At 38.5% G+C, this 9,839-nt stretch overlaps 1 long non-coding RNA gene across 1 annotated transcript in view; it reads right to left on the reverse strand.

Moving 5' to 3' along the window:
* Positions 1-9,829, reverse strand: part of LOC105354748 (uncharacterized) — a 30,857-nt gene extending 21,028 nt beyond the window's left edge. Inside the window, exon 1 of the long non-coding RNA XR_002290847.3 lies at positions 9,698-9,829. This is a non-coding gene — a long non-coding RNA (uncharacterized LOC105354748). The remainder of the gene's footprint in view (positions 1-9,697) is intronic.
* Between the last annotated feature and the right edge of the window lie 10 nt (positions 9,830-9,839).

Consider the following 9,839-nt stretch of genomic DNA (forward strand, 5'->3'; position numbering starts at 1 on the left):
AGTAGAGTGGCCCCCCATTTTAGCTCTCATTTGATGTGCATCGCAGCAGGTGATCCCTTGCTTCTTTTTGTGTCAGACCATGGGGGTCACAGACTCGGAGTGACTTCTCTTACCTGGCACCTTCTTTATAGAGTTTGAGAGGCATAAATTCAGTATTAGGTGTCCACCAACTGCAGAGTACCACCTGGCCATAAGGTTGTGGGGTCAGCTTCACACTGAGACTTGGGGCTAGAGGCCTGATTCATTAATCCACTCTACTGCTGGGAGGGTTAGAGGACCCACAGGTCAGATACCAGGCAGAGAAGCCATCTTCCCGGTTCATTTAGACTGGATTAGAGGGCCAACAGGGCTGGCTCCACATGAGTGGGGTCTCACGTCTGGAGATCATGAAGGCATTTCTTAGAAAGATCCAGTTCAGTTTGGTCTGATATCACCTGAAATTGATGACTTTAAGAACATTGGTAATTATGAAAGTCATAAATATTTGCAGATTTGACTATTTAAAAATATTTTACTATTTAAAAAACATTCTGATTTATTATATTAGTTGCAGTAAAGTCGTTTTTTTTCATTTGCCTGTTAACCTCAAGATCTATTTCCTGATATTTATGGGTAAATTCCAATTAACCAAAAATATATTTGTCTTTCAGAAGCAATTACTGGGGCTTCATTTGGAGAAATCTGCTCAAACATTACATCTGGAATATGAAGTGTTACAACTGCAATTAAAACAGGTGAAAATTTGCAGCACTGAAGAGATCACAGCTAAGGTGCAGGAGTTATAAGGGCAAAGAAAAAGGAAAAGAAAAAAAAACAGATGTGTCTTTTCCTCTTGATAATGTGTCTCAATTGAAGACTCCATATCTTTTTTAGATGAGAGCAGGAACAGCTGATTTTTGAAGGAAAACGTGTTACTACTCTAACATTTAGTGTTTCAAAGAAGAAATAGTGTTTTGGCATATATTAGAATCAGAGGAGTGTTCATCAATTGGAATCAATAGGATGTAATGGGATTTTTTTCTATGATGCAGCACGCATTGTTCTTATTTTTGTGTATTGTTAATGCTCATCTCTTTAATGGTATATTTAAAAAAAAAAAAAAGTTTGCACATGCATAAAATATATTATATATTTGATGTCATGCCTTAAAGACTTATAATTCACTTATAAATTTAAAAAAATTAGGGTTGAAACGCTTAACCTCACATAACTTTACATGTAAATGTACATTTAATGCAAACGATGATGTTGCAAAAAAAATCATTTATTTAAGGAAAAAAAAGATCTGCTGCGGTATTAAAAGGGTTTATATCTAAATTGATGTCAGTACAATCTTTTCTCTCAGGATCCCCACCCCCACATTTACCCAATCAACACCTCTGCACATTCCACCCTATACCATCTCTGACACTCTTACACCTCTTATAGCACAGAAGCTCGGCTTTGCTCATCAAAAATATTTTTTTTTCATGACAAAATAAGTAAGAGAATCTTATAAGTGAAAACAGTGTTAAAGATGGACACAAGAGGAACACACAAATGTTAGGAGGGACCAGAAATATCAAATATAAATAAACATTATCGGTTTGGGATCTTATTTCTCATTGAATAACAGTAAATATAGCTATGAAAACGACCTAGACCACATCTACTTCATCAAATGCAAAAAAGCTCGATTATGTTAAAACTATTAGATAGGGATCAAACCTTAAAGAGCATCAATGTAAGGCCATGTATTAGCACTCTATGATTAGCTCTGTGCCAAAAGTCGGGGTTCATTTGGCTGAAATTTGCTTTCGTCTGTGGCTTCAGAAGCTGAGATGAACATGAGCTGTTGCTCTCTATCTAAGCTCAAGCAAATCACGTTAGCCAGTCAAATCAGATTTGCTATTCTGCAACATCAAACATAGATTTTGAAAGCATCACTTCAAGGATGCCTGACACCTTGGTCTGGCAGAGAAGGAGTTGTCGGGGCCTTTCCGCTGATCCGCATCCACTTGGGTCAGGAAATCAACAACATTCAGCCAGTTCTGCTGGTGAGCGTGAGCTCGGGGATGGGCAGGGCGGTGGGGTTGGCCTAGGAGATATTTCAGAATGGGAAGAGAAGAGTTACTGACAAGTGGCAGCCCTTCATAATGACACATGTTTGATGGTTCACACAGCTCACCATCAGCCTTCATGGCCCACTGCTGTCACTGGGGGTCAAATGTGTGACAACGAGCTGCTGTTTTTGCTGCAGAGGCCTGCAGTCTGTTAAGGGTGGCTTGGTGCGGGCAAAAATATAGAGGTAGGGGCTGGAGTTGAAGGGAGGGGTTGTGTCAAGACTGCCAGTCTTTGTGTACACAGACAGTACCACTCCCCATATACAACTATGGCTTAGAATTTTCAGAAAACCTTTCGACAAAAAAAAACGTTTGCTTTTTCTTTAATATTATATAGTGTACACATTTTGATTGCAGAAAAAAATCTGGACAAGCAAATCTAAATAAAGGATATCAATTTGGTGTCAAAATATAAAGGCGCAAAAATTTTAAAACTAAAGAACCTTATCATTTAGAATACTTTTGTTGTTACTTTTTTGTGTCTTAGGCCATATCTATAATTGAAATAAAGAGGAAGTTATTCGCCACATGTGGCATAAAGAAAGCTTTAGCAACAAATTCTTACCTATTCAACTTCTTGCTTTTTCCTGAAATTGGAGGTTTGTGAACCATTTTTAACATCAACACAGAGCCTTCTGTGCTCTATTGCTGTACGCTGCAATGTCTCGTTTCACTTTTTCTTCTGCGGCATCTCTTAGAACCTGTAGTGGACTTTTGTTGCACACCACGGACCAATTATGCTCTTGAAAAAAACCAATAGCTGAACATTGTTCTGACTCATATACATGCTGGGAGTTGCAGAAAGGTGGCTTGAGCTTGTAAGGCTAATAGCGGCCGAGTAGGAGGAAGAGGTGCACAGACACGGTAAAAGGGCTGTAAGACTTACAGTGAGTGTAGGCGGATATCTGGGTCAAAATGTATGTGCGTGCGTGAGTGCACGTTGTTTATGTGTGCTAACCCTGCTCTGATGAACGTGTGGGATGTGAGCTTCATGCTGGAGTCCCAGAGGCAGTCTGCCCAGGACCCTGACTGTTGCCTGAGGGCCTCCTGGATGCCTCCCTCTACCTGTCTCTAGTTTTTGCTCTCCTGATACTCAAGTTCTACAGAAAGAATATTCTTGTTCTGTCACATCTATGAACTTTCACAGACTGACGGAATATTATTTTTAAAAAATGGCTTATACTTGAAAAATTAACTAGAATTATGATTGGAATATGATGTCTTACTTGGATTGTTAGTTTGGAATAAAAACAAAACCCGTGTGTGTTTACATTTACATAAAAATATATGTATTAAGGCGTTGATTCTATACATCTTCAAGCCTTTAGATTATAATGAGAACAAAGCACAGAAACCTATTTTTCTTTTAAAAAATTTTGAGCCGTTTTAATGATCACTCAATAAATAGACTCAAAAACAGGTGCAACATGTATCAAAAGAGTAGTATATTTATGTTATTTTTCTCTTTAGAGCTTACAGATTGTGGAATATGCAGTGTTGGAAATAAAGGGGTTGAGGAGAGGGATGCACAGCAGAATGCGTGATGGAGCTGAGCAGCAGAGAGAATAAGGTAGTTTTGATCAGGAGTTTCTCTGGGATAATTGTCAGGATCTGCTGTTTGGGAGACGGCAGACGAAAGCGGAAATATGACAGTGGAATTTGTTGGGGAAACATGAAAATGTGTCAAACATCCATCAAACACAGAAATGCAATATTAATAGATCCTTCAAGAGCCTCTCTCATTTTCTTGCACAAACACAGACAGGTATTGTTAAAGTCTTTGCAAATCATTTCCCACGATGTCACCTTTTCAGCGGTGTCCTCTTGTAAGAGGACAACATAGTCACCTTAAAAAAATAAAAATAAAATACAATTTCAGAATAAAAAAAATACAAATAACCTGATGGCACAAATAAATATTGCTTTCCAATGTGAAGCTTTGAAGCATTTTTCTTGTGTGTTTTTTTTGTTCTACCTTAAAAAAATTCAATATTTTGAGTAATGTTTATCATTTTAAGAACACTCATAGACTCAATTCGCTTCAATTAGCCCTCCTTTGATCAACATAAGTTTTATCGCCATCAAAACTGAAAAAACATAAAAAATATTGGATGCATATTATATGAGTACCACCTGCCTGCATTATTAAATAACACTCATAATGGAGATACAGATCATCAAAGGATGACAAAATAAAAGTTCTCATGTTTTTCTTTTATTTTAATTTAAAAGGATACTGTTGATTAATTAGAGCAATCTGGCTGAGGACCTCCTGCCGTGATTAGACAACCTCTCCTCCTTCTCCCACTCACTCACCCTCCCGCTTGATCACAAAGACACACACCCACTAAGAAAACAAAACCACGCTAATCTTTCCAAGCCTGCGCTTTGTAGGTTGGGCCCGTTCATTATCAGGCCTCAGCAGTGGCAGTTTTTGTTGGTTTTAGCTTTGCATCCCCAATCAGCCGCTAACAGGAAGAGCTTTAATCAGGGTTTTAATACAGTGGTACAAGAGGTGGGCAGGCTCATTGTGCAGGCCTGAAAGGCTGATCAGAGGGGAGTCCCCTCGCGTTTCTTTACATTCACCTGCTGGGGCTTATTGGGTCTCTTTCTGAAAGAAAAGGGACGGGGGAAATGAATAAAGAACACAAGCAAAATGTGTGGGTCTGTTCAGCTAGCCTCGCAATGGGTTAATCAAGGAGCTACTTGTCATCTCCACAGACAGCTTTCTGCGTCTCTTTCCCATGCCAATTCAGACACATAGAGGAGCTGGACTGAGGCGAACAACAGCAGGGCCATAACACAAACATGAGCTAATGATACACTACTCTAAAAAGAAAGCAAGAAACTGGAAGTGCTGGGAAAGAGGAGGGAAAAGCAATATGTGTTGAACACAAACTTCATTTTAACGGTCGGAATCTTGGAGGGGGAAAAAAAAGTTGTACATAGTATAAACAGATTTATAAAGACTGCGTGGTGGAAAGTTATTTCGTTGAAAACAAACACGGCACAAGCAGGCAGAGTGGGATTGCTCAGACTGCAGATGCAGATCCACAAATCATCTGCACAACTGATCCTTTGGAAAACACTGATATAGTTTTATTTGGGTTTTTCTGCTTTTATGCTGTTATTGGAATCTAAAAAAAAACCCTTCTTCAACTTAACTTGCAAAGATGATAAAAGTTTCAGCTGGATTTCTAGGATTCACTTAAAAAATCCTACTTGTTTTGCAAAGACTGCAGGGCCGGTCAAATGAAGCTCTTACTCCATCTAGTGGAGAGAGGGAGTACTTCATATGCAGAACAAGCGCGCATGTGTGTTATATGTAAATTAATCAAGTGTGTTGAATAGAGAGAAATAATATGTCTTTCTTTTAAACTAGCCTCTTAATAAATGCAATTAAAATAGTCAATATTGACAAAATTTAAGACTAGATAGTAAATAGAAAAATATTATAATAAAAATTAAAAAAGCTTTTCTTCGTTTTGTTTAAATATTGATTGTACATTTTGCTTGTCACTATTACTCCTAACAAATGGACCACAAGAGGGCATTGTTTAATCAGGATAATATGGCACAGATTATGGAAAACTTGTAAGATTAAGAGTAAAAGAAAATGGCACAAACCGCTTTTTTGTCCGATAAAAGTAAAATGATTGACTTAATTTGCAACCTTTTTTTAGTATTATTGTTCATTTTAGGCTGCTATTTTTTATGCACCAGTAACTACATTTGTTTAAAACCGTTTTCATAGTATTAATTTGAAACAGTTAATTCTAATTTACCTAAAACAATGAAAATTATCAAATACCAGTGACTTAAAAATACAATTTCAAATCACATTTTTGTTCATATTTTTCCTGTCTGATTTCACTAAATTAGATAAACCTGAGTAAAGATCCAGAACAGCATTTGCCATCGACATGTTTTCAACCAGACGTTTGTGACATTTCCAGGATAAAATGCCTGCAATTTGTGCAGCACACAGCGCGCTTTAGAATTATGCATGTACTTTAAACGTCAAATTTGTCAGAGACAATGTAGACGTGTGACTAATGGCTGATCCACCTGACAGGGCTTTTTGTTGAAGTCCACAGGAAGTCCACAAGAAGCCTCCATCGCTCTCCAGCAGGGGCTGATGCACTTACAAGAATGCTCTCTAACAAAAGGGACGCCAGCAATTAGGAAAACAAAGGAGGGAGGGTGCCGATGATTATAGCAGGAGCACTTCAACGCCTAGTTGCTGCATTGACAATTAGAGAAGCCAGAAAGAGCGTCAGCAGAAAAGAGAAGCTCCTGCTGGTTCATACTTTATAAATTATTTTTTCATAACACGACTGTGATTATTTGAAAACACAAAAACAATATTACATCTCTTAAATTAGTCTTCATTGTTGACAACTGTAACCATATGGGAAAACCGTTTTTTTTCTCCGTGTTGGGTTTATTTGTTGTTCTTTCTTTGTTTAGCTAATGTGAAAACGTGAGAAAAGATTAAAAAAAATGTTTGCCTTTAATGTCTAATTAATTTGTGCAAAATGTAAAACACGTGTTTTGTTAATATAACTCAATATATAAGCTTTGCACTAAAAGCAAATATCCCTTTCATTTCATTTACTTAACTTTCAGCAGTTTTAGTGTTTATCAAACCTCATTCATTAAAAATTTTGGGTGTCAGCAACATATTCATGAGGAATTTTACTCATTTATTTTACTTATTTTTGCTCTAATTTAGGTACAACCTTTATTCAAACAGCTTTATTTTGTAATGTCTTTTTTTTATTATTATATTTCTTTACATCCTCCTCTCTGTCATCTTTCTTCCTTGCCTAAATTGTTTCGGTTGCTTAGCAACTAAAGGCTGATCAGACACCCATCCCCCACTTTTAATTCTTCATCTAAATTCGGGCAGCACTTCCTAATTATATTAAGATGCATGAAGGAACACACACGGATGTATGTAACGTTGCCAACACACGCGTGTTTTCTGATAGATATTTACCAATTTTTTGCATAGAAAAAAATTATTCAAAATTTAAAAATGAACTTTCTTTTTTTCTTTTTTTTGAATACAAAAAAACAACAAGAGTAGGGGGTTACTAGACAAGAACACACTCCTGTTAAACGTGTAGGATGCAAAAACACTTCACTTTTCCATCTAAAACAGGTGAGGCACTCATTTACCTGTGTGATTTCACCCGCCGATGGTCGGTTTTCTTTGGATATTTTACTCTGGTATAACAGGCTGTTTAGAGGAACTTTTTTCTTGAATGTCTGCACTTTCTTCTTTAAAATTCCCATCAAAACTACAGTTTTGCGAGTGATGGAGCACAATGTGTTTCTCACCCCCCACCCCCAGGTAATTCCGATCTTACCCAGCCATTTACAAATAGGCATGAGAGACTCTTCTAAATAAAATTAATTTAAAAAATAAAAAAGCACAAAGCCCTTTTTCAGCGCTTGCTTTGGCTTCAAGGTAAAGTTAAAATGGGTCATCAAATTTCATCCAATTCTTAAAGGTGTGACTGTGGAAGAGAAGTGTGTGTTACAGAGAACCAAGGACAGCTGGATTTGCTCCGAAGAGCGCGCTCATTCTGCTCTCCCTAAAGCTATAGCTTTGATTGAACACTGAAATGAGTGGAAATGTCACAAATCTCTGCCAGAGCCCTGGAAATGAAAGCTGGCCTTGGGGTTCTGAGGTTTCCATTAAGGCTGTGCTTAGCATGTTCTGTTAAGTGTGGTAGGAGTGCATCTAAAATCCAATATTATTATGTGTTTCTATGCACTCCGGCAAATAAAGAAATAAATAAAATAACCCTGTGAAACACCTCAACCAGGGAAATGAGGGGAAAGCGGGAATTAGACCTTAACAGGATAGAAAGAAAATAAAAAAGAAGGTCAAGGTCTAAATTAAAGCTGCAAAGCTACAGCCAAAATAATTCTAATCATCACTTTAAAAAAAAAAAGGTTTGTAACGTTCTGTTTAGAAAATAGATGTTTAAATTATTGATTATGTTGTGAATCATTAGGAAAATGATGTGTCAGAATATAATGTTTACAGCTGTTTATCAAAAATAATGCAATATTGTATTAGCATTTCTGATAACGCCCAGATTTGGAACTGCGGCCTCCCTTTGCTCCATCTCTCAGGTAGCCACAATTTTCCATTGCAGGAAAGCGACTGTTGTGTTTAGTATTCGCATCACGTAAAGTGGGTCTGTGTTCCTTATTTAGTTCTGTACTGTACAGCTGGGGAGCTGTCCAGCATGCAGTGGCGGTATGCAAATGAGTGCGGATTTGAATGAAGATGGAGGTAGACACAAAGCTCAATTAGAGAGACGGCGGGGGAGCGTTGAGTGTCTGGATGGGGTGGGGGAGGGGAGGAAAAGCGTTTGCCTGGATGCTTTAATGCCAACATTAGACCACCGTACGGACACAAAGCAGGGCGCAGAATGCAGCGCACAGGTAGATTCCCCGAACCAACAGGCTGACCTCTGAGAGGCCAAGAAAACGTCCCCTCATCAACATCTGGGAGGGCGGGTGAGGCCACTATAGGTGGCTTCCTACTTCCTAAAACACAAATGTAGGAGATACACTTTTTTTTTTTTTTTATCTGGTACACAGAGGCGGAGTGGTTCACCTGGCTGCCCCATGAGCATCGTCAGTGGGGTCACCCACATTTGCATTGCCACTCTTGTTTGCTACAGAAAAACCACATCGCCACATTGTTTTGAGGGTTAATTTTTTGGTGCATCAATTTGAGGTGTATTAGTCGATGAAACAAATTTTCAAAACATGAGCTTATTGATCAGAGCTGTGGAGGTTTTTCCTTTAGCCTCGTCTGCACTGTCAATCTTTCCATAACTTTGCAAAATATCTGGGAATGCTTCTATAAGCTGCTGAAATACTGACGGGAGGGCCGATTATGGGATGGGACTAACTTAATCAGGCAGCTCTAATGTGTGATCTGGTAATGCCGAAGTCTGATTTTCCATTAAAATGCTGCCTGTCAGACTCCGTATGATTTAGATTTACTCACAAGATGGTATTCCTTTGATAAAAAATATTCTAAACCACCAGATACTCACACACAGAACAATCAACTGCAGTGTGCTCACATTCAAAGAATAAGAGTCATTCTGCAGAGTTCAACATTTAAAGAAAGCAGTCAAGAAAAAAGAAAAAAAACGTGACAAAGATGTAACACAAGACTAAAGGCTTCAAATGAGTCATCACACCCCAAATGATGCGAAATAGCAGGTGGAAAGGTGCCTGACTGTCAACAGCAATCGTGCACGCACACGCAGACAGAAGGGCGCATGGACGTGCGTGTGCACGTGAGCAGACGAGTGCGCAAACATACAGTAAACGCTGCAAAGGTGTCATCAATAATGCATCAGCGCTTCATGTTTATGCAATTCTCAGGGCAACCCGAGCCATGTATATACGGGCGAGAGCCGTGCTCGCAGCAACTGCACCGCACGTAATAAGGCGTTTGTCTGTCAGCTCAGACGCACGCGCCGCGTCTCTACGCCTGTGGAAAGATTAGTGTTATTTCTTAAAAAAAAAAAAAAAAAAAAGTCTTCAGCACATACCTGTTAAAGCACTATTTCTTTGATTTTGGTTTATGCAGGCTTGAAGGGCTTCATGATAACACGGCACTAAGGCGGCACTGATATGCAAATTATCAGCTCCAGCTGAATGCTAGGGCATTTATTATTCATAAATTACTCATGT

The sequence above is a fragment of the Oryzias latipes genome, chromosome 9 (assembly GCF_053564925.1).
Source record: "Oryzias latipes strain Hd-rR chromosome 9, Olatipes_Hd-rR_3.1".
NCBI lineage: Eukaryota > Metazoa > Chordata > Actinopteri > Beloniformes > Adrianichthyidae > Oryzias > Oryzias latipes.